Raw genomic sequence first — 27118 nt, forward strand, 5'->3', positions numbered from 1 at the left:
TTCTATTACGAAGGTAATAAGAAATTAGAGGAACCAGTGATGCAAGGCCGTAGTGTGACATCTTAACAATGAGGCTCGGTGCCATACTCTGTCAAATGCTTTTGATATATCAAGTGCCAGGCTATTGTGTGTGTTTCACCGTGTTGGTCTATTGTTTTGTTAATCTGATGGGTAAGAAGGCAAAGAATGTCTACAGTTGAACGTTCTTGTCTAAATCCATACTGCCGTTCATCATTGATAAATTTATTGATTTCTATATGCTTGATTATGTGTTTGTTAATTAGTGTCTCAAATACTTTACCGAAAATGGGAGTTATTGCACTTGGTCTATATTTTGATGGATCAGAAGTTGCCCTCTTTCTAGGAACAGGATGGTTATTTGCTTCTTTCCAAGAGGCTGGAAAACTTGAGGTACGGATGCCTAAGCGGAAAAATTTTACCAATACAGGAGTCAACACTGAGGAGCAATTTTTAAGTATATTGAAGGAATTTCATCTGGACCAGTAGCTTTGTCTGCTGAGAGATTCTGTAATACAGCTTGTACGTATCTGGTGTGAATCATGAAAGGAGGTATTTTAGGGGAATCAAAATCAAGTACAGGAATATTGTGATTTTCTGTATTTAGGGTTGAGTTTGTTGAAAAAATGACAACAAGAAGTTTGGGTTTTCCACGTGGGTCACTTACTAGACCTCCATTGGGAGACTGCAATGGTGGAATGGAAGAGGTGGTAGTGAAATTAGTTTTGAATGGCTTAAGGGTTGACCAGAATATTTTCTTATCATTTGGGTTGTTTAGTAGTTTGTTAGCCTGTCTATGTAGAAAGTTTGATTTAGAAAGATTGATAATAGTTCTGGCATGGTTTCTGATATTTCTATAATAGTTAAAAGCTTCTTTGGTTTTGGTCCTTATATAAGTGTTATAGGCTATTGTTTTATGTTCTGTTGCTCTAGCACAATTGTGGTCAAACTATTTAGGAGAATTACATTGAAAGTTGGGTTGAAACAGGGATGTGTCATGTCTCCTTGGTTGTTCAATCTGTACATGGATGGGGTAATAAAAGAGGTACAAGGTAGGGTAGTGGATGTTAGAGTGGCCCTGGTGAGAGAGGATAGTGTTTGGAAACTCCCTGTACTGTTATTTGCAGATGATACTGTGTTGTTGAGTGAAGACGAAGGGGAGCTGCAAGGCTTGGTGGATGAGTTTGGGAGAGTTTGTTAGAAACGGAATCTAAAGGTGAATGTAGGGAAGAGTAAAGTGATGGTCTTTGAGAGAGGTGAAGTCAGTGAATGTACAGCGAGGTTGGATGGTGAGGAATTGGAAAATGTGAGATCGTTTAAGTAGTTGGGTAGTGTGATGAGTAAGGATGGAGGTTTGGAGGGTGAAGTGCTTGAAAGGGTACAGCAGGGAAGAAAGGTTGCTGGTTCTTTGAAAGCAGTGATAAGAAAGGAAGTCAGCATGGAAGTGCAAAAGTTACTACATGACAGTATTGTGATACCAACTATAACGTACGGAAGTGAAGCTTGGACGTTGTTGGAAGGACACAAGTCAAGAGTGAGAGCAGTGGAAATGAGTTATTTAAGAGGAGCCTGTGGAGTCACATGGAGAGACAGGCTGATGAATGAGGATATAAAGGAGCGTTGTGGTGTGGATGTGGATGTGATAGGAAGCGTTATGAGGAACACACTGAGGTGGTTTGGCCATGTGGAGAGGATGGGGGGTGAAAGACTGACGAAGAGAGTGTACGTGAGTGAGGTGGAGGGGGGAAGAGGGAGGGGGAGGCCGAGGATGAGATGGAGGGATGGGGTGGAGAGGTATATGAGAGAGGGGGGTGTGAGTTGGGAGCAGGGCGACTTGGAGGCGATTTGTTTGTGGCCACCCCAAACGGGATTGAGGCGTCTGGCAATAGATAGATAGATAGACATCTTTTTCTGTAAGTATGATGGGGAATGAATGTTTCCATGCCGACTTTAAAGAAATCCTGTATGTAGCCCAACGTGGAATCTGCATCTTGGGAGAAAAAGGAGGTCAAAGGAACATCCATGAAAAAATTAGGAAGTCCCTCCCAGTCTGCATTGTCGTAGTGCCATTTAGTCACCACGACAGGTTCAGAGCAGGAGGGAGTGGTAGGTGTTAAACTGGTGGCTTGCATCAGACAATGATCCGAGGATCTGAGGGGGGACTTCACTTCAACACTATAGTTATCTGAATTGGTTGTTAGAAAGAAGTCCAATAGGTGGGGATTTTGATCGGGGTTGTCTGGTACATGGGTGGGTTGACTGACTAACTGGGTGAGATTAAATGAGTCTGCAAATAGCTCACATTCAAGACCAGAGTCATCAGTTCTCGCTGAATAAGTGAGCCATTCAACATTATGGACATTAAAATCACCCAGAATACTAATTTCTGATGCAGTATTAATGTTGAGAACACTTAGCTGTGAAGACAGTGAGTCAAATAAACTCGGCTCTGGAGGGGCATTAGGGGAACGATAGACACAAGAGAAATACTTAATTTTACAAAAAAAAAAATAATTTGTATATGAAATAATAGAAATAAGGACAATTAAATTTAGTAATCTCCTCCAGGGCAATTTCTGATTTAGCAAGGCAACATACGCCTCCTTTTGGTCTGAAATTTTGAATCAAGATATAACCAGGAAAATTAAATCTAGCTAAATCAGAGGTGGAGCTTACTTGTGTCTCTGTCAGAAAGAGCAGATCAGTGGATTCAAACTGGAGGAAATTTTGAACAGAGTTGATGTTGGAGTGAAGTCCCCTAATATTGCAAAAGAAAGTTTTACTGCAGTGACGAGCAGATTTAGGGCGCCGCAACACTGGAGGTGGCACAGTCGCTTGATGACGACCGGGAGGGCCCTGTGCAAACGACCCAGCCCTGGCGGTGGTGGTCACCCGAGAAACCACCGCACTAATTCCGAGTATAGCAGCAGCCATGGTTCTTTTTATGGGGGGGAGAGCAGGGATGTGATGTGGAATGTGTATGATATGTTTGTCTGTCTCTCTCGATATAAATTCATCTATTTATCTGTTATTTGTGTGTGTGTGTGTGTGTGTGTGTGTGTGTGTGTGTGTGTGTGTGTGTGTTTAAAAGAAGCCATCAGCTTTCAATTCTAACCATTCAGCCCAGGGACGTCATATTTTATCACATCTTGTAATTTGTTCATATTAGATTTGACTTTTTGAACTGGATGTAACCCTTAACTATCGCTCCATTACTAGGGTCTCTTTCAAGCTGAATAAAATTATCTAGTGAAAGAATAAACTCAAGAGGGCCTCAGGCTGAATAGGTTAATTGTGTAAGAGTTCATATAGTTCATCGAGTTAATAGGCAGTGAACTGTTAATTATTATATGGACTGTTCCTCTTGAGCCATTGTTTCATCATTTTTCATTAGTATGTCAGACGGGAGCTATTAACCCCTCATTTACGAGTCATACTTCTTGCGTCTGTTCAGCTGAGAGAAATCCTTGCAATTAGAGTATTTATTATCTTGACTTACTCCTCCTGTGACATAAATTCTCAGGATACTGTGATTCACTTAACTGAATAAAATCGTCTGGCGTTATCTAGAAGAGTACTTGATTTTTTTTTTTTTTTTTTTACTATATAGTGGTTAATGGTGAACACTCAAGCTCCTGTGATTAATCTCAAGCTGAAAAAACTAGTCTGAACAAAGTCGTCGGTCAGTAGCTGGACTAGTGTTAGACTTGCCCCAACATGAGTAATTGCGTTATTTAAACTAACTGTAGACGATTTTGCTAAGGTAAAAGAATTTCAGGCATTCAGTGTTCTAATTTACCTTGTCTGTTGCTGTTCCACGAACTATTACTTAGCTGTCTCTGGACGGTTTAATTCAGATTAAGTGAAAGTTTTCGAACTGGAAGGGCTATATTTATAGCCTTAATCACCCCTTCCCAACGCGGTCTCCCCTAAACTGTATCAAATCGTTTATTCTGCAGACGGACGAAAGACAGCCTCGTAATGAAGGAGACTAAGTTCATTACACTCCTTGTGCTTTATCCTGGCCCAGATCTTTGCATTTTTTAAACTTATTTCTTGCAGCTTAATGGAGGAGAAAGGCAGTACTAGAGGTTTACATCCTTTTCATAGCACCTCTTTGTGACTACCATTGTATTCCATCATGAATCTAACGTTACAACAGAGCATTCAGGAAGAAGAGTGGGTAATTTTTGGTCAGGTCAGAGTAAAAACAGTATGGTCAGTCGAGCATCAGACGATTTTCCTCAATGAAAACAAATCCGAGCAGTTCAAGTGTGTGAATAATTGATCTTTGGCTACCACCAGACTATTATATTCAAACTACGAGACAAAATGTTCTGTACAATCGGCAGTAAAAGTTCTGTCGTCTCTCCTGCTTATCTGTCCATGGACTTTGAAGGTCAGCTTGGAGAATCCAAAACAAATGACACAGGTAACACTGATATGTGGAAATTATAATGGACTGCAGATTCACAGAGGCTGAATATCTAAAATATGGTGAGAAAAGAATGGCGACAGGACTATTGAAAAATACTGACTGCGAGGTAACATAATAAATGAGCGTGACGCAAACCGGAATGAGCGTTATACTCGTATTGGCTTCAAATGTAAATTATTGTAATATTTTTCTCAACATTCAAGCTTGCCTGGAATTCCGTCTGACAGAGAATCATGTTGTTGAACAAAAGTCCTCCTCAGAGAAACAGGCATATGCCTTAGAGAGATTCGTCAGTGTTGTTATTTTATTCTTAATATCAACAAACACATTTAGTAAGCCAGGTTGAATATAAACTCTTCCCGCAATGCAAAGGAAAGACACAGATACACTTTGTTTGAGATTAAGAATAACTGTTATTTTATTCTTGCTAATGACAAACGATTACATGCATCTTCGGAAAGAAATTGCCTCCTAAATAAGCCAGGCAGACACACAAACAGACAGAAACAAATTCTGGATTATCGATTCACGTTGACTTATTATATTGTATTCTTGATTTCACCTTACGACGTTATTCAGAGTAAGTGATAACAGACCTTTCTTGTAGAGGAAAACGTGGTAGGCAATTGGGCAGACAGACGGACAAGGGGAAAGACAAACAATCATTGTTTCGCAGATATTGCTATTTCACTTCTGCTAAAAACAGGTGATTTTATTCATCATAAGTGAGAATAAATAATCAACTCTTTCTGTAGATGAAGACAGTCTATATATATATATATATATATATATATATATATATATATATATATATATATATATTGTGGCGGATCCTGATCCGGATCCTATGTATCCCGCATTATACTTCCAAAAGTTCTCAGTGAATGTCAATAATATTTTGTTGAAAAGTGGGCCATGGACCAAGGAACAATTGATTAAATATAGGGAAGGATCCGGGTCCTATGTATCCCCAAGGCCGTGCACATGGGGGGGGGGGTTAACCCCTCCATTTGGAAAGAGTGAAAAATTCGAATGAAAGCAGTACTAAAAACGCAACCCATTAGGTTAATCCTGTTAAGAATATTACGAAACAGAAAAATAACAGAAAAAGAGTTAAAGCGACTCACCCATTCTGAATTGCCCAAACTTCCAAGGTGCTTAATTAATCCAGTGATATCCACATTGCTTTCACTTCCAGTGTTCTGTTAAGTTCAGTATGTAAATTACCCTGTGTTTATATCTTTTCAGTGCTTTAGTCAGCTATAGTACCTAAGTTTACCGTACTGCGTTACATAGTTTAGCGTGTAATTAAGGCGCTCCAATCGGATTGAGCCTTTGCAGGTTTACATCTAAAGAGTGCTTGGGGTTTACTGCTCACATAATGCCACCCAGGTATGAGTGAGACTGGTCACTCTCCTCTTAAATGTCAGGACCAGCTTGTCTAGCCCTGGGCTCCTACCCTCCTCATGGGGCAACACAGGATTAGATGATGAATGAATGAAATAAAGCGAATAAACTATATTATGGCAAAATATCTTTTTAATCCCCCCTCTTTTAAAAATCCTGTGCATGTCCCTGCATATTCCGAGCAATATCTCCACTGATCCGGAGCTGGATCCTTTTTAAATTCAATGGCACTGGAGGAGGTATGCGCTCTGTGTGTGTTTTCTAGTTGGTATTACAATATTGTTACTGCCAGTTGATTTTATTCAATTGAGGTGAAAATACTACTCACCCAGACAGGAAGACGTAAAGCATATGAAGATATACTGATTAATAGACAAACACTCTCCAAACAGTTCATTCATAAAGGAAATTGCTGTTTTATTCTTGCTACTGGCTGATACAGTAGTTTCATTAAGCTTGGAGTAGACGCCTCACCCGTTACACAGTTATTTTTACCTACTAAATTACATTAATTACACCCACGCTGTCGAAGATAGTTCGGGTGTAATTACCTCCGCCAACGAATTGGAGGAGGTTATGTACTTACCTATATTTGTCTGTTTGTTTGTTTGATTGTCCAGACTATATCTCCAATAGTTCTCAATGAATTTCATTGAATTTTTGTAGAACGGTGGGTCATAAGCCAAGAAGCAATTGATTAAATTTGGGGACGGATCCAGATCCGCCTTCGGATCCTACAGTGGCATTGGTGGAGGTATGCGCTCTCTGAGTGCTTTCTATTTTTTTTTTACACAGGATTGAGTCAAGCTCGTAATGACCTGTCTTCTTTCATTATTTTATCATAAAATACATTTCTGTGTGTGTGTGTGTGTGTGTGTGTGTGTGTGTGTGTGTGTGTGTGTGTGTGTGTGTGTGTGTGTGTGTGTTTAAAAGAAGCCATCAGCTTTCAATTCTAACCATTCAGCCCAGGGACGTCATATTTTATCACATCTTGTAATTTGTTCATATTAGATTTGACTTTTTGAACTGGATGTAACCCTTAACTATCGCTCCATTACTAGGGTCTCTTTCAAGCTGAATAAAATTATCTAGTGAAAGAATAAACTCAAGAGGGCCTCAGGCTGAATAGGTTAATTGTGTAAGAGTTCATATAGTTCATCGAGTTAATAGGCAGTGAACTGTTAATTATTATATGGACTGTTCCTCTTGAGCCATTGTTTCATCATTTTTCATTAGTATGTCAGACGGGAGCTATTAACCCCTCATTTACGAGTCATACTTCTTGCGTCTGTTCAGCTGAGAGAAATCCTTGCAATTAGAGTATTTATTATCTTGACTTACTCCTCCTGTGACATAAATTCTCAGGATACTGTGATTCACTTAACTGAATAAAATCGTCTGGCGTTATCTAGAAGAGTACTTGATTTTTTTTTTTTTTTTTTACTATATGGTGGTTAATGGTGAACACTCAAGCTCCTGTGATTAATCTCAAGCTGAAAAAACTAGTCTGAACAAAGTCGTTGGTCAGTAGCTGGACTAGTGTTAGACTTGCCCCAACATGAGTAATTGCGTTATTTAAACTAACTGTAGACGATTTTGCTAAGGTAAAAGAATTTCAGGCATTCAGTGTTCTAATTTACCTTGTCTGTTGCTGTTCCACGAACTATTACTTAGCTGTCTCTGGACGGTTTAATTCAGATTAAGTGAAAGTTTTCGAACTGGAAGGGCTATATTTATAGCCTTAATCACCCCTTCCCAACGCGGTCTCCCCTAAACTGTATCAAATCGTTTATTCTGCAGACGGAAGAAAGACAGCCTCGTAATGAAGGAGACTAAGTTCATTACACTCCTTGTGCTTTATCCTGGCCCAGATCTTTGCATTTTTTAAACTTATTTCTTGCAGCTTAATGGAGGAGAAAGGCAGTACTAGAGGTTTACATCCTTTTCATAGCACCTCTTTGTGACTACCATTGTATTCCATCATGAATCTAACGTTACAACAGAGCATTCAGGAAGAAGAGTGGGTAATTTTTGGTCAGGTCAGAGTAAAAACAGTATGGTCAGTCGAGCATCAGACGATTTTCCTCAATGAAAACAAATCCGAGCAGTTCAAGTGTGTGAATAATTGATCTTTGGCTACCACCAGACTATTATATTCAAACTACGAGACAAAATGTTCTGTACAATCGGCAGTAAAAGTTCTGTCGTCTCTCCTGCTTATCTGTCCATGGACTTTGAAGGTCAGCTTGGAGAATCCAAAACAAATGACACAGGTAACACTGATATGTGGAAATTATAATGGACTGCAGATTCACAGAGGCTGAATATCTAAAATATGGTGAGAAAAGAATGGCGACAGGACTATTGAAAAATACTGACTGCGAGGTAACATAATAAATGAGCGTGACGCAAACCGGAATGAGCGTTATACTCGTATTGGCTTCAAATGTAAATTATTGTAATATTTTTCTCAACATTCAAGCTTGCCTGGAATTCCGTCTGACAGAGAATCATGTTGTTGAACAAAAGTCCTCCTCAGAGAAACAGGCATATGCCTTAGAGAGATTCGTCAGTGTTGTTATTTTATTCTTAATATCAACAAACACATTTAGTAAGCCAGGTTGAATATAAACTCTTCCCGCAGTGCAAAGGAAAGACACAGATACACTTTGTTTGAGATTAAGAATAACTGTTATTTTATTCTTGCTAATGACAAACGATTACATGCATCTTCGGAAAGAAATTGCCTCCTAAATAAGCCAGGCAGACACTCAAACAGACAGAAACAAATTCTGGATTATCGATTCACGTTGACTTATTATATTGTATTCTTGATTTCACCTTACGTCGTTATTCAGAGTAAATGATAACAGACCTTTCTTGTAGAGGAAAACGTGGTAGGCAATTGGGCAGACAGACGGACAAGGGGAAAGACAAACAATCATTGTTTCGCAGATATTGCTATTTCACTTCTGCTAAAAACAGGTGATTTTATTCATCATAAGTGAGAATAAATAATCAACTCTTTCTGTAGATGAAGACAGTCTATATATATATATATATATATATATATATATATATATATATATATATATATATATATATATATATATATATATATATAGATATATATATATATATATATATTGTGGCGGATCCTGATCCGGATCCTATGTATCCCGCATTATACTTCCAAAAGTTCTCAGTGAATGTCAATAATATTTTGTTGAAAAGTGGGCCATGGACCAAGGAACAATTGATTAAATATAGGGAAGGATCCGGGTCCTATGTATCCCCAAGGCCGTGCACATGGGGGGGGGGTTAACCCCTCCATTTGGAAAGAGTGAAAAATTCGAATGAAAGCAGTACTAAAAACGCAACCCATTAGGTTAATTAATCCTGTTAAGAATATTACGAAACAGAAAAATAACAGAAAAAGAGTTAAAGCGACTCACCCATTCTGAATTGCCCAAACTTCCAAGGTGCTTAATTAATCCAGTGATATCCACATTGCTTTCACTTCCAGTGTTCTGTTAAGTTCAGTATGTAAATTACCCTGTGTTTATATCTTTTCAGTGCTTTAGTCAGCTATAGTACCTAAGTTTACCGTACTGCGTTACATAGTTTAGCGTGTAATTAAGGCGCTCCAATCGGATTGAGCCTTTGCAGGTTTACATCTAAAGAGTGCTTGGGGTTTACTGCTCACATAATACCACCCAGGTATGAGTGAGACTGGTCACTCTCCTCTTAAATGTCAGGACCAGCTTGTCTAGCCCTGGGCTCCTACCCTCCTCATGGGGCAACACAGGATTAGATGATGAATGAATGAAATAAAGCGAATAAACTATATTATGGCAAAATATCTTTTTAATCCCCCCTCTTTTAAAAATCCTGTGCATGTCCCTGCATATTCCGAGCAATATCTCCACTGATCCGGAGCTGGATCCTTTTTAAATTCAATGGCACTGGAGGAGGTATGCGCTCTGTGTGTGTTTTCTAGTTGGTATTACAATATTGTTACTGCCAGTTGATTTTATTCAATTGAGGTGAAAATACTACTCACCCAGACAGGAAGACGTAAAGCATATGAAGATATACTGATTAATAGACAAACACTCTCCAAACAGTTCATTCATAAAGGAAATTGCTGTTTTATTCTTGCTACTGGCTGATACAGTAGTTTCATTAAGCTTGGAGTAGACGCCTCACCCGTTACACAGTTATTTTTACCTACTAAATTACATTAATTACACCCACGCTGTCGAAGATAGTTCGGGTGTAATTACCTCCGCCAACGAATTGGAGGAGGTTATGTACTTACCTATATTTGTCTGTTTGTTTGTTTGATTGTCCAGACTATATCTCCAATAGTTCTCAATGAATTTCATTGAATTTTTGTAGAACGGTGGGTCATAAGCCAAGAAGCAATTGATTAAATTTGGGGACGGATCCAGATCCGCCTTCGGATCCTACAGTGGCATTGGTGGAGGTATGCGCTCTCTGAGTGCTTTCTATTTTTTTTTTTACACAGGATTGAGTCAAGCTCGTAATGACCTGTCTTCTTTCATTATTTTATCATAAAATACATTTCTGTGTGTGTGTGTGTGTGTGTGTGTGTGTGTGTGTGTGTGTGTGTGTGTGTGTGTGTGTGTGTGTGTGTGTGTGTGTGTGTGTGTGTGTGTGTGTGTGCGCGCGCGCGCGCGAACGTGAGAGCTTCATACCGCGAAACAAAGGAGTGAGCCCTCTAGGTCAAGAGATCAAGAAGGGTGGCTGTAATTGGGAATGGATGAAGGGAGGAGGAGACGAGGGTGAAAGCTGTGTCCGAACACCAGACCATTCTTGGTTTCCTGGCCACGGCATCGACAAGGCATGGATACTTTCTTTGGATCGCGATTGTACGTTGTTTTGATTTTCACTAGATGATTTTCTCACCTGAAAGAAGTCCTAGGAGTCAAAGATACTGTAATTGAGATCGGCCTACCAACAGGCGATTTTATTCAGTTTAGACAAGAGAGGAAGTCAGTGTAATATATGGGAAGGCAGGTTGGTTGGCGTTGATAGTATTATCAATTACAGAGGTAATGGTAGTTCACAGGATGATGATGAACGATGAACAGATCCGTGTTATTATCTCATGCCTCTCAGTTGTTCTCTGGCTTACCGTTTCTTTCCCACACTCATAGCTCATGACTTCCTCCCTTTCTCCCTCCTTCCCTCTCTTTCTCCCTTCCTTTTTTCCTTTCCTAGCCTACTCTCACCACCATACCAGCCTATCATTCCAATCCGGAGCTCCTTTTCTGCATTTCTCTCTCTATTTTATATCTAATCAAATTTTCATTGAACTTAGAACCCTAGCAGTCAGAGAAATCACAACTTGCTCTATTGATCATTTTGTTTCTTTGGACACACTTCGGTTTTCCTGCTCAGTCTAACATCTGACGATCTGGTTCATGTGAGAGTTGTCCTAGCAGTCATAGAGCTAACCCTTACGCAGAATTCAGCCCTCTAAGATCTGTTGTGACTAACGCAGGATTCAGCCGTCTAAGTCATCCAGATTTATAGGTTTCGACACGGCCTCGAGAAACTGTATAAGAGATATATTGACATCAGTCTCTGTCTCTAGTTCTGTCTCTGTCTGTCTGTCTGTCTGTCTGGCTGTCTTCTCTCTCTCTCTCTCTCTCTCTCTCTCTCTCTCTCTCTCTCTCTCTCTCTCTCTCTTCCATTATTCCAATTATCCCTACGTCATACGTCAATATCGTCTCAGCTTTTCTTTCCTGTTCCTCCCTTTATTGTATCTTCTTCCTGTTTCCCTCATTGTTTTTGTCTCGTATTATAATCTCAATTTTCTTTTTATAATGCTGTCAGTAATTTTTTCTTGGCCAACTCATAGAAGTCTCGAATCCGCATAAGATCTTACTAAGCTAAGCAGTCTTGTATAAGGATTACTGATGGCAACTATGCGTGTAGTATCTTTCCTTTTCTTTCCATAGTTCACCTTCCCTATTACGTCACCCTTTGCCCTGTTCTTCCCTTTATGGCTCATCCCGTCGTAACAATAAGCCATAAACACGCATTTCCACATGTTCCCTCTTCCCCAACCCCACCCAGACACATTCAAACCCACACATGTCATCTTAGCTTCCCAAACCTCCCAAACCCCCCCAGACAAGCCAAACTCACATTTCCCTCTTTCTCTTTTTCCCCATACTCACCCAGGCACCATTTCTCCTTGACCCATCTTATCCATACCCCCTGATACTCCCAGACACACATTTCCCTTACTTTCCTTTTTTCCCAAAAAACAACCCCATCCTACTCATCCCCACATTTCCCTATGTTCTCCCTTCCTCAGGCATCCCCACACACCCCATATCTACATTTCCCATTGCTTATTGCTCAAACACATCCTAGCCTACAATTTCCCATGTCTGTTTTCCCCAGCCTTCCTACTACCTTCTTCCCGACGCACACACACACCCATAATTACTCATGTCGCTTCTCTCTCGTCTCCTTCCAGAGACATCCTATATATTTTTTCTTTATTATGTCTTCCCACACCCACCCTCATTCACATGCTCTCATTTATTTCTTCCTCATACACAGTCAGATCCAAATATCTCTCCTTTCTTTCTTACTTAACAAGACATTTCACCCTCTTCCTTCTTACCCAACTTCATCCTTTACTAACTCCTCCTAAGCAAAGCCCAGCCTCGTATCAAATGCACCACCTCGTTTTCCATGCACATATGCCAGATGCTAATGGGCTCCTTAAGTACCTTCAAGGGCGATTTGAGATTCAGTTTGTTTATGTAGCAGGAACTTATAAACTATGACTGCAAGGTACTCTGCACATCCCAAACACGACATATTTATAATAGTTACTGCAAAAAAAAAAAAAAAAAAATACTTCCCCCCAGACTTCTTAGTCTGGTGAATTCCTTGCGTCAGACTAAGCAGTTCTGTTCAGAGGAAAGGGCAGAAGTAGGTTCTATTTTTTTTTTTCCTTTCTGCGCTCTCCCTGAGGTTTAGAAAGGCCCCTCCCCTCCTTAAAGAAAAAAAAAAAATCTATGTACACTCGCGGTCAGCAGTTCTTCTGAGGGCCTAGTGAGGTTTTGCAGAGCTAATCATAACTTTTTGAGTAATCCTGCTAACAGACAGTCAAACAAAGAGAGAAACCAGCCAACGCGGGGTAAAACATAACCTTGGCGGCGGTAATAATAAAAAAATAAACAGATAAATATTATTCATTCATTCATCATCTAATCCAGTGTTGCACCATGAGGAGCATAGGAGATTGGAGTTAGGCAAGTTGGTCCTGACATCTAAGATGAGAGTGACCAGCCTCACTCATCCCTGAGTGGCATTACTTGAGCAATAAACCCTAACCAATCCTTGGACATGAACCTGCGCAGGCTCAGGCCGGTTGCAGCGCCTTAATTACCCACTAAACCACCAGGCGCCATAATTTGGTTATACGGTTACCACTCAGGGTAATAAGTAGTTTCCTGGTATACAGGAAACTAACTGGCTTGTCACTCAGTGCAGAGCCACCCGTAGACAGAAGGAAGAGGAAAGAATGAAGGAAAGAAAGACAGAAGAGGAAGGAAGGAAGGAAAGAAGGAAGGAAGAGAGGAAAAGGCAGGCACCCGAGAGTAAACTACATCGAGTGAGTGGATGGTGAACGAGACAGGTTAGTTTTAACCTACTGTTTGCTAACAAAGTTGTGTGTCGGCACAGCAGTCCTGCTTATTACGAGAGGAACGGCAGGTCCAGACATATGGCGTAGCTCTTGCTCGAGAGGACAGTGAGGAGTTGCTACGTCCGTGCGGTTGTCTGAAGGCCTCTTGAGGCAGAATTCCTGCTGGTGGTTGACGGTTTGTGTACGTCTAACATTGGGATGGTGGCCTTAACTGTTAAATAAATATTAATTAGTAAATAAATAACAATAATAATAATAATAATAATAATTATAATAATAACAAAAATAACAAATTAATAATAATAATAATAATAACAATAATAATAACAATAATAACAATAACAACAACAATAATAATAATAATAATAATAATAATAATAATAATAATAATAATGATAATAATAATAATATTAATAATAACAATAATAACAATAACAATAACAATAACAATAATAATAATAATAATAATAATTATTATTATTATTATTATTTCATTATTATTATTATTTATTATTATTATTATTTCATTATTATTATTATTATTATTATTATTATTATTATCAATATTATTATTATTATTATTATTATTATTACTACTACTATAACAACAACAACAACAACAATAATAATAATAATAATAATGATGATGATGATGATGATGATGATGATTATTATTTTTATTTTTTGATTATAATAATAATAATAATAATAAAAATAATAATCATAATAATAATGATACTACTACTACTACTACTACTACTACTGCTAGTAATAATAATAATAATAATAATAATTTTTTCATTCATTGCCAGACGCCATGTATCCCAAACGGGGTGGTCAAGGGCTTAGAGTTAATTGTTTTACAGGGAGGGGCACTAATCCTCCACCATCCCCACTAGACACGTAGGGTTGCCAACAGCATCTGGTGTTCCCAGGCGGTCACCCATCCAAGTACTAACCAGAACCAACGTTGCTTAACTTCGCTGATCGGATGGGAAACGGTGTACAGTCAACTATTTCTCAATTCCTTAGAAAAAACACACAAGAGTCGAATTCACATTCGGGTCCCAAGTTCTACTGATGGGTGAACGGGGACAAGGGTGAAAATGCAATGAGTTTAACCGGCCCGAGAATGGAACTCGAGTTTTTCCGGTTAGGACCGGATGTGCTAACCACCGCATCAGTGGCTTTCCTATTCATTGAAACGTAGTGTGAGCTTGCTAAACGGTAAAACTGTAACTGCCCAATCCCATTTACCTGCTTCCGAGCTTGGGGGCTTGAGGCTAGGGTGCAATTAATCTAGATCATCTGAGGGTAGGAGGCCGACTTACGTCCCTGGTAGCGTTTGCATGATAGAAAACCTCCAATCACCTATAGGGCTTGAACCACAGCGCCCCTGCCAATAAAGTAATCGGCAGTATTCATTTAAGCGAGGTGAGATCTCATCATTCCCCTCCATCAATCCAAGCCACTCTACTCCTTCCCGCCACTCCAAGTATATGTGTCACCAATCGCCAACACTCCCTCTCTCCACTCCAAGCCCCTTTATTACCTCTCCCTCCCTCCCTCCACTTCTAACCTCTCTATCGCCCCTCTCTAACGCCACTCGAAGCCTCTTTATCACCATTTCTTCTTTTTACCAAAAGCCTATGTGTCACCCATCACCAATACTCCGTCCTACCACTACAAACCTCTGAATTACTACTCCCTCCACTCCAGGCCTCTATATTATCACTCCCTCCCACCATTCCAAACCTCTTTGTCACCACTCCAGGCTTCCTCTCACCACTCCAAGCCTCGATCCACAGGTATTCCTCCCCTCCAACCATGAATTCTGGTGCAGTTCACGTCGTGTGGATTAATAGCAGTTTTATACCCCCATCCTCCGCCTCTACGTTAGCTCCCATTTTGTAAGGTCAACCTTTCACCGATACAGGTTTGGTTTATAGGAATGAAACTATTTTAAGGAAATGCTGTGATGCAGATTTTTTTTCTTAACTACTAGAATGTTTTATTCAGTTTAGGGAGGCACCTATAAAAGAATGATAGTTGTCAAAGTTAAAACCTGTCCAAATCATATTAATTGACGGACAGAACACATTAAGACTTCATTATCCTGGCCATCATTAGAGGATTATCTTCAGATCAACAATCACCCATCTTAACTTAAAGGCCTTCCTAACCCACTACAGATGATAACGCGTGGCATTCGTAAATCCACCCCCAAGTACCTGAATAGTCTCTCGGTCTCCGTGCGTCTCATTTGAGTGGAGTGACTTGCTGCTGGGGAAACAATAATGTAAACTGAGAGTCTGTAGTTGACTCACCACCCTCCCGCCTTGCCTCCATCATGGCAGCCCTCCTGCTCCTTTCTTCATTGTGCTGGTATTGCAAAACCAAGACGGGGTACAATGTCGAAATTCCTTTACACGTAAAAGAACATTGGCTTTTCAGTGTACTTCCATTGGCTATCAGCATTATTATTATTTTTTTTTTGTCCCTGTTGAGACGTCCCTTTAGTAAAAGCACCGGAGCTTGCTTACTTTCTCTTTGCTTTTCTGGTTGTTGCTATTCTTCTCCAAAATCCTGTCGTGGTCAGGACCTCTCTAGTATTCTATTCAGGTAACGCCAGGCGATTTTAACAAAGTGAGTCTTAGAAGTCTGCAATCGAATAGGATACTTCGTCTCTGTCATCGCATCCTGACCAATCCTTCGGCGGGAGAATTCCTGGAAGTTTATGTGAGCCTTCTCCTCTGAGGTGACAGAAATTCCTCCGGGGTCACTTAGGTCTGTGTGGTCATACCCTGCAGCTTCTCTTCAGGAGCAGAATTACCTTAGTGTCTTCTCAGAATCCCTGCAGTAGTAGATAATTCCCCATTATCCCTTTAGAAGTAGACATTTTCTCAGGATCCCTTCGGCAGCAGATATATAACCAGCATCCCTTCGATAGCAGATAATTCCCCAGTATCCCTTCAGTGGTAGATATTTTCCAATCATCCTTTTGGTAGTAGATATTTCCCAGCATCCCTTCGGTAGTAGATATATCTCCAGCATCCCTTAGATAGTAGATATTTTCTCCGTACCTCTTCGGTAAGAGATATTTCCCCAGTATACCTGTGGTAGTAGATATTTCCCAGCGTCCCTTTCGTAATAGATATTTCCCCCGCATCGAGATTTATAGGTTTCGACACGGCCTAGAGAAACTGTATAAGAGATTTATTGATAACAGTCTCTCCAGCTTTCCTTCGGCAGCAGATATTTCACAATCATCCTTTCAGGAACAAGGTAGGTCCTAACGGTTCATTCAAGTCTGTGCCATAACCTCAAAAGTCTCATTTTAAATTCCTCAGGGTTCGTTCAGGTTCTTCAGCGGTCGTTCAGCGATTACTCATGCTTCCTTTAGGCCATCTCTGCAGCACCCCGTTGAAAGTAAAAAAGAAAATAAACGAAAAAAAGAAAGAAAGAAAGAACGCAGGAAAAAAAATCCCCACGGTTCATTGTGGTCTGTTATAATTTTCTCATTCAGTACTTTGATATTAGTGACTCATAACAGGCCTCCGAGTTCGCTCTGATCCGTGTCATCACCTCCTGAGCCACCGCTAAAATTCTTGTGGGTTCGTATTTTAGGTCTGTGTAGTCACCTTCTTGGAACCTTTTCAGCAACAGAAATAGCTTGGTGTTCGGTTGTACATATTCCCCAGGGTTCAATCAGGTCTCGGGGTTCATTCACGTCTATGCCGTAACCTCCTACACGCCCCGTCGAAGGCAACAATTCATAAAGGTTCGTTGCGGTCTGTATGGTTACCTCCCCATCTCCCCCTCCGCCCTTCTCCTTATACTGGCCGGCGTCCTTGTCCCGCCCCTCATAATCTCCACCAACCCCCCTCCCCCACCGCCCTTTTTGCCCAGTTTGGTTCGTTGCGTCACCGTTATCCTGTAGTTACGCGTCCGTTACTTGACAGTTACGACCTTTTTATTGATCGTCGCATTCTTTTTTTTATAAGTGATGCAATGGTTTGTTGACCGACGTGGCCCATTTTTTTCTTTTTTTATGAACGTTTTTTATCATTGTGTTTGCTTTTTTAATTTGCTGAGATGATTTTATTCGTTTGTATTCGTTTGCTGATCATTACGTCCAATTAGCCTATTGATAATTTTGTTTTCATGACTACAAACACTGTTAGTTTTTGTAATGATTTTATTATCATTGACACTGGGATACCTTCTGACCGTTTACTTGGTTATTGTGTTCGCATACATTAAGTTTCTTTACAGACTTTTGCGTTATTTTTACAGCAATAGAGATCGTGTGTTCTTCGTTGTGTTCGCTTACTGATCTATGCTGACGTTAGCTGACCGTTTCGACCGTTTTATTTTTAATTATTCTTTTATCCGTGCCTTTATTTATTACCCAGTGAATCTGCTTCTTAAAATTCTTGTTCGTTTATTAACCTTTATGTCCGTTTATATACTTGAGCTCTTATGAAATGTCCGTTAACGTCCTCAGCCTGAACATGTCTTTTTTTATATAGCAACCGTCACAGTATTGTCAATTTGGGCCACCCTCTTGTAGTGAAGGGGTTATTGAAGGTTATTTCTAAACCTTCCAGTCCGAAATGACTCTCCGAAGTTGAATAACATCGTCTGGAGAGATCAAATAGTAAAAAGCCGTCATCATGGTGAAGCTATCCTTCAGATTTTGGGTATCCAATGATGCCCGATGATATCACCAAACTTTGAATCCCCGACCTTAGTATGGATTTAGTGTTTGTTTTATGCTGATATTATAGGGGCTGAATTACAGACGAAGAGAGTGTACGTGAGTGAGGTGGAGGGGGGAAGAGGGAGGGGGAGACCGAGGATGAGATGGAGGGATGGGGTGGAGAAGTATATGAGAGAGGGGGGTGTGAGTTGGGAGCGGGGCAGTGATATGGCGGGGGACAGGGCGACGTGGAGACGATTTGTTTGTGGCCACCCCGAATGGGATTGAGGCGTCTGGCAATAGACAGATAGATAGAATTACCTACATCCTGGTTTTCAGGTAGTTAAAGTATTTTACAGCCTTAAATGCATTAATAATTCAGACTTGCATGAGAAACAGAATTAAGTTCACACTCATGAACACTATTAAGGGGACAGAGTAGTCTGCCACTAGAGGGCAGTTTAATAGCACACGTCCACCTTCCAACTTCCCCCTATATCTCCACCAAACCACAGGCGGTGGATCGGAGATCTGTAGTTTCGCTCAGTCTCACATCTTGCCGCATATAATGTTGCTTTATACTATTATTAGGTTTATTATTACGTTCATAGATTCATCTTCAGTTCCATGAGAAGTAATTATATCGAAGTTTTGACATTTTTCAATAGAATGACCCTGATGTATAGAGTTTGGTTTCCAAATAATCATCCAACGTCTTTTAAACGATAAAAAAAAAAAAAGTTATACCGAGATGTTATATGTTTCGCAGCCATATACTATAAGTTTCTCTCCTGCCTTATCATCTGAATAGCAACATACTCACCCGTCCATTCATTCATCTACCCTCTCATCCCATTCAGTACAACCCATCGACCTCAACTCGACCACTCACCCTTCCCAGCCACCCGGGCGACCCACCCAGCCCAACAATTCCGACCATCCACCCTGCTCACCCATGAATGCCACCCACGACGCCCAACTAACAATGCCACTCAACACATTCACGCATTCACCTACCCACCCTGAAGCCATCCAGCCACCCAACCCACCAACCTAGTCACCCACCCAGGGTACCCAGGCCACACAATCACCTCAGACATCATGGCGACCCACCAAGCCCACTCGCCCTGGCGACTCAGTCTGTCCTGACATCCCGACAACCCATCTTGCCCACAAACACCTACCATCCACTCTCCCAAGCCACAAATACCACCCACCTTGCTCATCCAACAATGCCATCCATCACAATCACTCACACAACCCTCCCACCGTACCCACCAACCTCTCCATGAACACCCACCCACCCTGTCCACCCACCTAACCCTCGGAAACCACCCATCCTATTCACCAACTCCTCCCACCGACCCATCCTCCAATTCACATGCTAGCCCACCCTTCTTACATAACCCCATTCACTTCTCCATCCCACTCACTCATTCGCTTCACACTCATCCACCAAACTAATCCCACCCATACCTAACTAACTGACCCCTCCTGAACCACCCAACGATCCAACGACTCACTTACCTAATCCACTTCACGCATCCACTCACAAACCCATCTACCCGTACAACCCACCCCAAGCCACTCCACACATCCCTCCCCCCCACCCTTACCAACCATCCTGCCTACCCACCCTGGCGATACACCCACCAGCTCAACGTTATTAACCCCACCCACCCAACCAATTGACTCCAACACACACACACACACACACACACACACACACACACACACACACACACACACACACACACACACACACACACAGAGTCGGACATACACATATAGACATACGCAAACATCGAGCGAAGTAATATTTCGTTTGCGTTTTCGTGTGTGTATGGGAGTATACCGTAATGGAATGATATCACGAGCATTTGATTGGAGGTAGGGAGTTGTGTTCAGCAACTTGGTGTGGGGGAAATGGAAAACAGCTCGCGTGGTCAATGCTACAGGTTGTAGTCAAGAGTGTGCTAGACTGTAATCCTACTGAACAGTATTTTGGAGAAATTAGCTCCAGAGATCCTTTCAATTTTGCTGACAGGCCATCTCTTATGCCATGCTCGGATAGTTTCGTACTCCGATGAGTCGACAGGCAGGTTATATAAGCTTATCAAAATTTATGCTAATATATGAGTAAACTTATAAAAATGGTGTCCACACGTCTAATATTAAAAATCAATGTCGTAGTGGGTGATAGGTGTGTGACACGTATGACTGCTGGACCCCAGGCAAGAAGTAGTTTCGTCTATGCCTAAAGTCGGGCAGATAAGAAAAGAAGCCACTTTTAAGTTCAGGATTATGTAAGGCTTATAGAAAAGGGTATAAATCAATATAATTGTAGGAGGTTGACTGCATACAACACTGTTGCTTCCCAGTGTAAGGCAGGAATGGAAATTATAAAGTATATAAAGCATGTGAAGGGATTTTGCGGGAAAAACTGAGACAGGCAGATGAAGGAGATGTGGAGGGAAGGAAAAGGAGGGAGGGATTAGATGGAGGATTTCGGGACGATGAAGGGGGGCGAATGAAATGTGGAAATGCCCAGTATTGTTCTATTAGCAACTTGCACAGTATATTGGCTCATATCTTCGACATACACACTGTTATGGTTGTATTTCCATTAGAATTCCTTGATGTACTATCCAGTAGGCAGTAGTTTTGAAGAACGAATACAGTATTTCGGTACATTTTAAATCTCATAACCATCATGAATGCGATATGTATGTGAGTGAGGTGGATGGGGGAGAGTGGGAGAGGGAGGCCAAGGTTAAGATGGAGGGACGGTGTGGAAAGGTATACGAGAGAGGGGGGTGTGAACTGGGAGCAAGGCAGTGAAATGGCGTGGGACCGGGCGGCATGGAGGCGATTTGTTTATGACCATCCCTTACAGGATTAAGGCGATTGGCAGTAGAGAGATGAATAAATTATGAAGGAAATTCAACGGCAGCATGGCATTATACTTCACATCTATGCAGTAATACACATCGAACATAGTTAAAATGTAATGACAAAGTTCAAAACACTCCCAACCACTTCCTCACTGGCTTACTGTACTTATTAATGTATGAATTAAATGTTTCATAAACACCTGATCATAAAAAAGCTTTCATATGTTTTGTTATTTTGCACCGCTGGACTATATTCAACAACAAAAATTGTGCAAATATCTATGTTGTGTTCATATGAAGTTTTCAGACAGTGAACACAAAAGCAGCATTTGCATAACTACAAAGACAATCAATCCATAAATAGTTATGGCGAAGCTTTCTTATTGTGGGTGCACAATAAGTAAATAGGCAACACATTATTAGTATTGTTATTACTATTAAATTATTATTTTTATTATTATTATATTATTATTATTATTATTATTATTTTTATTATTATTATTATTATTATTATTATATTATTATTTACGAGTTAAAGTGTTCTCTAGCTCTGTTCCATGATATATTTATCCCTCATCATGCTACAAGGATGGAAAGGAGGAGGGAACAAAGAGTGGTATTATGATGGCTCTTTATTTCAGTCTGTGTTCTTTTTTGCCGCATCTACAGAGACGGCCGGATGCCGTGTGTGTCTCTAACTGTGTCATTCACTCACCGAGTCACTGTACCTTTTTGAAGAATGGAATATGGCAAGTTCAAACCGTATAGCATTATGAGCATCACAGTTTCATTTTCATCTTTTTTTTGCCACTCCCACAAAGGCGTGTGTAGGGTGTGTCTAAGATGAGTGTGCTGTGCAATAGAGGTGCGTGTGAGGTGTGTCTGAGAGGTGTGGCGAAAGGCGAAGGACACTTTGGGCGATGTGTTAGGATGGTGGATACGGTTAGAGTGGATGCGGCTACCAGTGGCGTCCATTGTCTTGTTTCGGTGTTCTGTGGGTAAAAATGCTCTAAAAATGTCATCCATTAGTTCTTCAAATGCTATGGATATATACATATACCTACCTACATACATACATATATATATATATATATATATATATATATATATATATATATATATATATATATATATATATACACACACACACACACACACACACACACACACACACACACACACACAGAATGATGAATATTCTTGTTAATGGTATTGGTAAAACCTGGCACCACCTCTCATTCGTGATATAATTCCCTCACGAACCTACTGAACTGGGTAGCAGGGAGTCATGAGCTGTGAAAGAATCGCAACCAAGTAGCCCCAGTATCTGCTGAGAGGGAGCTGGGAATCGTAGTAGGAGACTTTATAGCACGCTTCTTTATTTATTATTAATTATATATATTACGCCTTGTGATTCTCCTCTGACTTATCTATATCTTTCTAATACCAGAGCAAACTGAATTAATATAACAAAGAGGAAAACATTAGATTGAATACATAGTATAGAAGAAAATTTTACATTGAATAAATAGCTTACAAGAAAATGTTATTGTTCCAAGTACACACATTTGCAAATATGGAAGAAGTGCTATTGAGCTTGCTTAACCATTAAGAATATGGAGCCAAAAGAGATTACTTTCATGTCGCCCTATACATTCACGATGCGACTTTGTGTGGCTGGGTGAAATGTGTTTGGCTGTGGCGGTAATTGCTGTCGCTGTCGTAAGTTTGGTTGGTTGTTAATGCGTTTTGTTACTCACTACACAACCTCCAGTTTCACCAGTTGCTAACTTTGTTAGTCTCTACACGATCCTTAGTTTCACCGATTAATGCGTTTTGTTTCTCCAAGCGATCGTGAAGTTTACCTATTGTTTATGCAGCTTGTTTTTGCGTGATCGTTAGTTTTACCAGTTATGCGTTTTGTTTCTCTTCACAGTCGTCAGTTTCACCAGTTGTTATTGCATTTTGTTACTCTCGCCACGGTCACTCATTTTGCCGTCTTTGAATTCCTCTCACCAGTTCCTTTCACACACCGAGACGTCCATCTTCATCTTAGATAAGACGTCCCAGGAAGAATGTGTTAGAAAGTGTCTGTGCGTTTTGTTTCATTTCTCAACTAAGGCGCAAGTTTCATCATTTGTTAATGCTTTTTGTCACTCTCTGTGGTATTTATTATCAAGGTTATTAGTTTTGTTTCTGGTTTGGCCCGATCATTGATTCAGTGAGATTATAACCCCCCAGTCCATGAGATATTTCTTAAGTTCAGTACAAATATCTAGAGTTAGTATATCAGGAGAGAGAGAGAGAGAGAGAGAGAGAGAGAGAGAGAGAGAGAGAGAGAGAGAGAGAGAGAGAGAGAGAGAGAGAGAGATTAAAAGGATGAATGGAAGTCGATTCTAGTCCCTTCAGTCAAAAGTGTCTACTAGCCTGTATAGTCATCCCTTCCTGCACAGTGTCGGTAATTACCGAAGGATCATTAGTTATGCTGGTTGTTAATGTGATAGGCTCCTCCCTGTACACCGTTGCACAGAGGCCGGGCTTGCCTAACACCACTCCTGCACCCACGAGAGCCAGAGAAAGTCCTGCTCTCTCCTCCTTCTCTCTCCCTCTCCTTCTCTCCCCCTCTCCTTCTCTCTTGCTCTCTCCCTCTCCTTGTCTCCTGCTCTCTCCTTGTCTCCTGCCTTCTCCCTTTCCCTCTCCCCACCTGAATATCCTCCATAAAAGTCTTGTGCATCATGAAGGAATGTTTGTGTGACTGGGTAGTCACGTGTGTACTTGTATAATGTTTGCCAGGGTCTTTATGTGGTACCACCGCATACCTGCCATCAAATACCAAATTGGTGATTGTGAATAACCAACCAGTCTCCAGTCATTTAGGCCCCTCTTTAAGAGGACATCGTTTTTATTTTATACTAGCTCCCCCAGGACGATTTTATTCAGTTTGGGAGAGGGTTTCGAATTGGATTGGTCAGACAAAGCCTTTGGGAATTCTTTCAGTGCTACAGTTAAGAAAAAACAAATCATTCAACAAATTCGAAGCCTGGTAGCGTGATTAAGATGAAAAATAGGTCGTCGGATTGAAGAGGCTAACTATCAGGGTCTTTATAAGGGTACCTCAGCACAGCAGTAATAAAATACCAAAGTAATGGTTGTGAAAAGTCAGCACGCAGCCATTTAGCCCCTTGAGGACGAGAGGTCATTCTAAGTTTTCTTTACCATTTAGCTTAGAATTTCTTCCTTATTTTTTGTTTTATTTATTTACGCCTTTTCGCTAAGGCCAGAGGATTGTGACTATAAGACAGTGTGAAATTACTGATTGTGAATAGCCAGCCTGCAGCCATTTAACTCTTTCTGTACGAGAGATCTTTAGCGGCAACGTACCCCCTGCTTTGATTTTATTACTGCAAACGTCAGACGATTTTACGGTATTCTAGAGAGTCAGGGTACCAGTAATTAGAATTAAATATATATATATATATATATATATATATATAGATAGATAGATAGATAGATAGATAGATAGATAGATAGATAGATATGGATATAGATATAGATATAGATATATCATGATTTCTTCATTCCACAGACATTTTTTCCTTGTTGTATTCGGGGTTTTCCAGACGATTTTAATCAGCTGAGGCGAGACTTTTTCTAACTGAGTGGGTTTGGTATAACCTCAGTTAACCCTTTCACTACCAGTGGACTCTTCAAAGCAGAATGGTGTCGCCAGAATTTAATATAAGAAGCGCTTGAATACTAACTGACTACTTTATATTTAACTCTAACTTTAGACGATCTTATTATCCTTCAATATACATGCAGAATACCAATGATGTTAAATATTATCACGATTAAATTTCTGATCGAAAATAGAGAATTTCGTGTAATACTCCAGCTCCCAACGGGCGATCATGATCAGGTCATAAAACTCACTGCAGCCACAATTTGATGTTTGAGAATAATGTATGGAGATTGCGAGATCTGAACTGCTGAAATTGTACATTAATCAGAGAAGGTAAATGGAGATTGTTTAACCACTGCGATGTCATGACGTCCATTATATAATTGGTCCTAAGACAGACGATTTTATTCAGCGTAGGATTTAAGCATTGGGCATTAGAAGGACTATAAACAGTCTTCCTTAACCTCTAGAGTACTTTGATGTATTAATTTTTAGATTTTGCTATCATCATTTGCTTCTGTTCAACTTAAGCAAGGCGTGTGGGAGTGACGGGGATAAGTACTGTGCTTGCCCTCCAAATATAAGATCAAGAAAAAATTATATCTTTCACCACCATCACCACAACTAGAGCCCTCCACATCACCTTTCCCACGCCACCCTTCACCTTCACCCTCCCGCCCCAAAACCCCTCCTCGCCTTGTCCTCCCACTACCACCACCATCTTCAACACCATATCCTTTTTCCTCGTCCCCTCCCTATTACTTTTGCCACCACCCATTCTTCTCCCCATCACTTCTACCTCCGCCTCCTCGTTCCATCAATTCTGCTTCCCCCTCCTCGTCCAATCACTTCTGCCTCCCCCTCCTCGTCCCATCACTTCTGTCTCCCCCTCCTCGCCCCAGCACTTCTGCCTCCCCCTCCTCGCCCCATCACTTCTGCCTACCCCTCCTCACCCCATCACTTTTGCTTCCCCCTCCTCGCTCCATTACTTCTACCTCCCCCTCTTCACCCAGTCATTTCTACCTCCCCCTCATCGCCCCATCACTTCTGGCTCCCCTACCTCACCCCATCACTTCTGCCTCCATCTCCTGCTCCATCATTTCTGCCTTCCTGCTCTTCTATCTTTGTATTTAGCTGATAGAATGGTTTTGTTAGTTATAGCTCCATATACCAAACAGCCGCGACAGGACCAACATATCTGCTGCTGTTTGCTTTCCTTTGTATTCCTTTGTACTGCTTTCTCTCCTCCCACCATTACTTCTGCATCTCCCTCCTCATCACCATTCAACCCCCTCCCTGGCTCCCACTACACCACCCACAACTCACACCAGCCTCAACCCCTCACACTCCATCATCTATGCTCCCAACCCCTCCCTGCTCCCAAGTATAGTATAATATGATGCGAAATCGGACGCACTTTTGAATGGTAGTTGCCAGGGTACGATATTGACAACCTCAGAGTCGTGCGCCGCGACTATTGTACCACTGCACCACCTCTCCCCCCTACCCCTCGTTCCAATACCATCCCTCTTCCCATCATCCCACCACCACCTCTGCCTACTATCTCTGCCTACTCCCTCCCCTTACCCAACCTCCAGCAGCCTACTACCTCCTTCCACAGTACATACCCCAGCCATCCTTCCTTCCCCCTGACCCACTATGAGTCACCTTCCCACCTTTGACTCACCCCCCCCACCGCCACACACACAATCACACGTACGCCACTGAATCACCACCACCTCACCTGTCACTCACCCAACACCTCTTTGACCCCACATCACAAACTTCACCTGTGCCTCATTTGTCCAAGCGTTGATTAGTATTCCACCTGTGCCTTAGCGATCCACCTGGGTGGTATTTATCCACCTGTGCTTCAACCTTCCACTCTTACCACTCAATCGCCTGCCATTGTGTTTCTCCAACTAAATACAACGTCTTGAAATAGTCAGCAAAAAATCTTAGGGCGTTCACATCCTTAAGTGTAAATGATCCACGTCTGTCGTATACCATCCACCTGTGCCCTAACCATCCACTTCTCATCCACCCCCTTGACCCCATCTCACAGACGCTACGTATACTAATCATCCACCTGTTAGAAAATCATGCACCCGTCCCTTATTCCTCCATCTGCTTCATCCATCAGTCAGTATTTTATTTCTCCATTTCGGGCTTAATTATCCACCAAGGCCTTAACCATCCACATGGGACTAAAAATCGCATTCCACTTGTCAATCATCCACCCATTACACCATCCTTCACAGACGCAACGTATCCAACC

This window comes from Coenobita brevimanus, chromosome 24, assembly GCF_032717465.1.
Source record: "Coenobita brevimanus isolate Jiangsu-jjx chromosome 24, ASM3271746v2, whole genome shotgun sequence".
In the NCBI taxonomy this organism is placed as follows: Eukaryota; Metazoa; Arthropoda; class Malacostraca; order Decapoda; family Coenobitidae; genus Coenobita; species Coenobita brevimanus.